Source organism: Brassica napus, chromosome C2, assembly GCF_020379485.1.
Source record: "Brassica napus cultivar Da-Ae chromosome C2, Da-Ae, whole genome shotgun sequence".
Taxonomy (NCBI): Eukaryota; Viridiplantae; Streptophyta; class Magnoliopsida; order Brassicales; family Brassicaceae; genus Brassica; species Brassica napus.
In genome coordinates this window covers 35,748,605-35,755,401 of record NC_063445.1, presented here as the reverse complement: position 1 = coordinate 35,755,401, position 6,797 = coordinate 35,748,605, and positions in this window count along the sequence as shown.

Here is a 6,797-nt window from a genome sequence, read left to right as displayed (position 1 = left end):
TCTGATACTATCATCTCCTACATTTCCATTGGGTTGACAATGTTGATGATCACCTCGTTTACTGCTTCACTCCAATGTTCTCTCCATTTGGATCTTCACCTTATCGCTAATCTCTCTTGCAAATATCTTCTCAATTATTCTCCTTGCTAAACATCACCATTTGGTACTATTTTCTTCAGCCTTCAGTCTTCATGTCTTGAAATAACTCCACACTCCTCTTGATAACTCTGCCTTCCTGATTCCTCTTCTCCTTTTGATTCCATAACAACCGTTTTCTATCTGACTATCCATTTCTTCAAAGAACATATTTTAAAGGTCACGTTCCTTCGGACTAATCATATCTTCCTCAATCTTCAAGTCCTCTTCTCTTTGTCGCTGATAAATGATAAGACACCTTGTAGACCAAGCCTTCTTCCAACGGCCTCTCAACTCTTGCTGATACCTCAACAGCCACACCATGCACGGAAAGGGTTTCTCCTAAACCACTACAAGAACACTCAACTCAACGCCCTAAGGGTTCATCTACAAGGGTTAACAGCAAAAATCTACCCTACAAACTAAAGGCACTCACACACCTAACCTCTCAACCTTATGCGGAACGTACCGGTTTACCCTAAGTAGCATATGCGACACATTTGAGTTGATAAAACATTTGAAAACGTTGATACTTATGAGCATGATCAGGAACCATGCTCTGATACCACCATTTGTAACACCCCCGAACCGTTCTAGGTCAAAGTCCACTCGATCGGCCGCCCAACAATCAAACAAGAAAATGAACGACCAACCGAGCTTCGATGGTCGGCCGCACAATAATCAAACAAGAAAATACACGACCAATCTCCCAACCTAGACCGATCCAAAAATGCAACAATTTAGTTCACCGAAACAGGTTGGCCAAGATACTAAACGAGTTCAGACGTTTAGCCATCTCGTTCTGGATCCCTAGTTCCCCGAGACCATAGCCGAAGGCTTTACAACCCGTACCACGATCACGAGTTGTGTCAACCCAGACAAGGTTTATATCATTAAGCTCAACAAACGGATAAACCTCTGGATTTTTATTAATAATAGAATCATTGTTTACAAAATACATACAGAATTTTGCGCGCGGCCTAGTGCCAGAATATAATACATAATATCAACATTTTCAACATAAAAGTCTTCATTGCATATGCTACTGAAGTCTACACCGGCTTCCTAACGTTCAGCGACTCCACTAGTAACACCACCTAAAGATTACATGCAAAAACGAGTATGAGCGCTAATCGCTCAATGAGCTATAGCTCCCTCTAGCATGATAAACAATCCCTCTCCCCCTCCCCCCCCAAAAAACCCAAAAATAACACACAACAATCAATCAGTCAAAACAATCAGAAATCTCGACTAAATCAACTAAACCATTTCTTAAGAAAACGACTCGACAAAACTCTTTCAAAAGGGATCGCACATTCAATCCTGTCCCCAAACAAGCACACCCATCTCATAACCACAAAGGCACATGAGAATCGGCCATCAACCCAGCACGGTCCGCCGGGTTCATTGCGCGCATCCCACAGCCCATCGTCCATCCGTGGAAACATCCTGTCGGATGTACTCGGTCATAGGCTGCAATCCCGTCTCTCCGAGTCTTCCCACCAATGGCTCCAACCATACAGTGAGGAAAGGTAGGATCAAACCTCCCACACTCACATCGGGTCACACGACACCGAATCAAGAGTAAAACCATTTTCCCCAAAACGACTCTTTTTCGTAAAAACCGATTTATCGATTAAACCAAATAAATTAAATAAGCAATCACAACACAATCACAACAAGCAAGTAAGCAAGCAATAAATAAATCATGCAATCTAACAATCAATCAATCTATCAATCATTCTAACAATCAACGTAGCGATAGTCGAAGCAGCAATAAACTAAACACGCAATCTATCAATCAATGCTAGCAATCAACAAACAATCACTATAATCAACAAGAAATCAATCACACAATCAATAAATCTAATAGTTCCTCCGCCAATCACTTATATCATCTTAGATTAACTTATGTAGCGTTAGATACCTCCATTGTAATATCAACCATATTCGGTCAAGCAACAATCAGACAAGAAAATGCTTGGCCAAACATTGATAATATACAACTGCAGCCTCCACCGCCCTTCATAAATTATCACTCAGACTTTACAAGTAATTAACCTTAGATCTAACTACACAAACGGACACCAAGACAAATCTAGCCTCCTGCCGAGATCGAACTGAAAAATGTCGGGAACCTGCAGTGATTTCGGCTCAACGGTTTCTAAACTACCCGACTCGACTTTAGGTTTCCCGGAAATCCAGACGACCTACGCTTCCTAACCGAAAATGCTCTAAAACTACTCTAAAGACCACTTTCTCTCTCTAAACTCTCCCTCACTCTCTCTCTAAAGGTGACCACAGTTTGGAATGGGAAAAATGGCAAGGGGTGCATCTCTTTATATAGATAATGAAGACCAGTGCATGGGCGGCGAGGTGGCGACGCATGGGAGCTCTCCGGTGACAAATGGCGATGGCGACGACAAATGGCGCAAGTCTCCTCTCCAGCCAACAAGTGTCCACCTTCTAGAAGAATTTCTGAGGAAGAGACATGTGTCCAGTTTCTAGAAGGATTCTTTGGTGCTGACACGTGTCCTCCCCTCTCGTCAATAAAAAATTGACATGTGGATCTCTTCCGCGACCAATGAAAACGCGCCACATCATCAAGTCTACTTCTGACCAATAAATTCTTGCCACGTCCTCAAGTTTAGAAAAGCTTAATGTTGAACTTCTTGTCTTGAAAAACAATGCTGAAGGGCTCCAAATTCCTTTCGTTGATCAAAACTCCCGATCAACTCGATTGTATACGACTTGACTGCCAAATGTAGATGCTCAACCAACTTCTGTTTTTTCCTGAACCAACTTGATTTTATCTTGACTAAATGTCTTCTCTTGACCTCCTTAAGAAATCTTGACATAGTTTCTAACTTCTCCTCCAACTTCGAAAAATCGCTTCGTGCCTCATCGACCTCCAATTTAGACGCCTCGACCAAAACACAATTTGCGCGATCCAAATGAAATCTCCGTTGACAGATCTTCCTTATTTCTCCTTTGCTAGCGTCTTGACCCAACTGTTGATGATTATTTTATAGTTGACTTTCTGTTGACTTGACCAGGGGTATTACATCCAAGACTTCACATTTTCCAGTCAGCTCCTTGTAGACAAATTCCAACCTCAGGTTTAAGTGGTCAATCATCTTCTGCTGAATTTTCAGGATCTTTTCCATCATAGACTCCATCCTCTGAATATGGTCATGATTCTCATCCTTCTCTACAGCAATTTCTACCAATGAGACTTCATGTACAGAACCAATGTCGGCCTCAGCGATCTTGTCACCATCCATTGCAGCTGATTTCATCCTATACGTATCCAGATTTTTGGTACTTTTGCTTGATACCAAGTTCTCAATCAATTTCTTAGCTTCCTCTAGGATTCTTGTCTCAAAGTTTCCTTGGCTTGCAGTATGCAGCATTATATTATATCGCGCATCAATACCCTTACAGAATTGTTTCAACAGCTGAATCTCTGTAAAACCATGATGTGGACAATCGCGTTGGTATCTCTTAAACTTGTCCCAAGAGCTTTTGAATGTTTCTGTAGGTCACTGAGAGAATGTCCAAATCTCATCTCTTATCTCTTCAGCCTTTGCATCATCAAAGAATTTAATCAGAAACGCAATCCTGACACCAGTCCAAATAGTGAAAGATCCTGGTGGTAGGAGTTTCAGCCAACTAACCGCATTCACAGAAAGTGAATATTTGAACAGCTTGCAGAGATGTAGTATTTGGTTGCTTCATGCTCTTGGATGCCCAAAAAAAGTTCTTTTAGTGTCTCAATATGGTCCAAAGGATTTCCATGAGGAAGACCATGAAAAGGGTGCTGGCCCACATAAGAGAAGTAAGCGGGTTTTATATCAACTCCCTGGATCGCTGGAGGTTGAATCGCAGGCCTGTTGGTATAGAACTGACTAGGCATGATCAATTCTTCTATCGTTATTTCTCGAAGAACTCTATCAACCTCAGTAGCAGCAGATGCTTCAAGGATTATAGCCCCATTTGCATCTACTTTCTGACTTGCGACATTACACAGATGACCCCCGGGGTTATGTAGGTCTCCATTATCAGTCCTTGTCAGCACAAGAGTCGCGACCTTGTTGTATGTTCATGGTTCGGTATCAATCGACGCTCGAGTTGAACTGTCGATCGTTTCTCCTTCACAAATGTCGATAGACGAAGAAGAGTTGGTGTTGATCGATGTTGTGTGTTTCTCTTTGCAGATCGTATGTTCCAAACGTGATGGGTCTGAGAAGAAAAGAAATTCCTCATTGTTGCTTCTGGTACTAATGCGCATGTACCAGAAAAACAAGAAATTTTTTTTTGTAATTTAAAATAGTAAATAAAACCTAGACTAAACTTATTAATAAAGTCTAATGGCGATCAAAGCGTCTCACCAACGGTGCCAAATTTGATATCACTCAGATTACCCTAAGGAGTGATTTTTACTCTCTCAAATATGAGGTTCAATTGTAGTACTTAGGGATCAAATCCACAAAGATATAGGGCACACAATAGACTATAGAAATCAAGGTTAAGCTAGGTAAACAGTTTATAAAGCAGTAAATAAATGAAAGCAAGGTGAACAAGGCAGTTGTTCGATTGGTTGAGGTTGTAAGCAATAAGGAGAAATAGCTAGACTTAAGGTTTCTATTCAGGTAATCAGGATTATAATAGTATAGAGACTAAAGTTGCATGCTAGATATTCTAGAACTCAAACTTAAGTAATAATCTATCAATTTCTGTTTGTTTAGATTATCTATTGTCTAGACCTAAGATCTTAACTATCGTTTGGCGATCTTGAAAAAGTGTCGATTGATACTATGCATAGAACGTCGATCGATACACCTTTCAGAACGTCGATCGATACACCTATAGGTTTGTTGATCGATGTTCCTTCCAGCAAGCTTTAGCGATCGGGTTTGAATGTGTTCACTAGGTTTCCTAGATCAACTATCGTTTGTTTCTAGCAATCCTAGCTCAATGAGAATCAATTCAGATAAAAGACCATGGTGTCGCGTGCGCCTAATTATCTAAGTCAGGGTTCTAGTTCGCGACTCTAAAACACAAGCAGTAAGAACAATTTTATTAATGGATATCACTAACAACTTAGCAATTTTATATTTTGGGCTAATCCTTCATAACATATTTTAACCCTAAACATAAAAGGTGAATTACTCAGACATGAAAGCAATAACATAAATCATAGCCTGAATAATATAATAGATAAGAAATCAATGATAAAACCAATAGAGTTCCACTCGATCTCTGAAGGAGAATTGATCTTCTCTCCAAACGTAAAAGACAAATATAGAATAGAATAATAGAAAGCGTAGCCATCAACAATGACTTAGAAAACACATAATTAGGGTTCTGAGTCGTCCAGAGGTATTATGGTAACTTGTGGTAACTTCTGGGCTTAAGTTAGTTATGAAATATGCTCTGATCGCGTTCTTGCATCACCGTCGATCTACACCAAGGGTGCACCGTCGATCGTCATTCCATTCGTCTCCTCGAGAGCTTCATCTCGCGAGGCAGACGTACCACTATACAGTAAAACAGACATAACTTCTGATCTAACCGTTGGATTGACCTCAAAATGGTGGCATTGGAAAGCTAACTCAAAGCTCTATATTGTGTCATAATTTGGACTCAATCTCACCGTGGAAAGGTCTGTATCTATATCTAAATATCTGACGCGTCTGTGAAGTTCTGCAACTCAAAATGCTCCAAAAAGTCCCAAAATCACCAAAGTTTTCCAAAACGTACCTGAACCTAAAAACACTCTAAAACTTACTCTAAAACCGTATAATATACAATAAAACACTCATATACCATGGCTAAAAGTGGGTAAAATCCATGGTTTGTCAAGTGGAATCAAAGTTTCTAAAGAAACTTGATGATAGATCTCGTATGTTAGTTCATCTTGGAACATAACCAGGATCTAAGGCTTATCGGTTATTTGACCCACAAACACAAAGAATAATAGTGAGTCGGTATGTGGTGTTTGATGAATCAAAGGGCTGGAACTGGGATCCTAGTAGTTCAGAGAGCAATATAATTGGAGACTTTAAGATTAAGATTGGAGTTTTGGGAATCGTCGGATCCAAGAAACAAAACAAGAAGTCAAAAAATAAGTGGAACCAAGAGAAGTTAATAACATAGAAGCTAGTAAAGAGAACATCGTATCAGATGGATATGAAACCGAGAGCGATGATGATCAAAATGTGCCGGAGACTCAAGATTAAGGTGAACCATCGTTAAAAAAGATCCCAAAGACAAGTGACCAGTCAAAGTACCTAGAAGACTAGGTGTTACTTTCTGAAGAGGAAGGAGAACGTTTGCTAATGTGTCTAAATAATGAACCAATGAACTTCGAGGAGGCTAAAGAGTTCAAAGAATGGGTGAGAGCATGCGAAGATGAAATCGAGTCAATCAAAAAACTTGAATAATGGACACTCGTAGATTTACCACATGGTGCGAAGCCAATACGACTAATGTTGGTATTGAAAATCAAAAGAAACTCAGATGGAAGCATCAATACATACAAAGCTCGGCTCGTGGCTAAGGGGTATGTTCAACGACAAGGAATATACTATGAAGAAGTCTTTGCTCCGGTGGCACGCATAGAGACGATACGATTTCTTATCAACCTTACAGCATCTAAT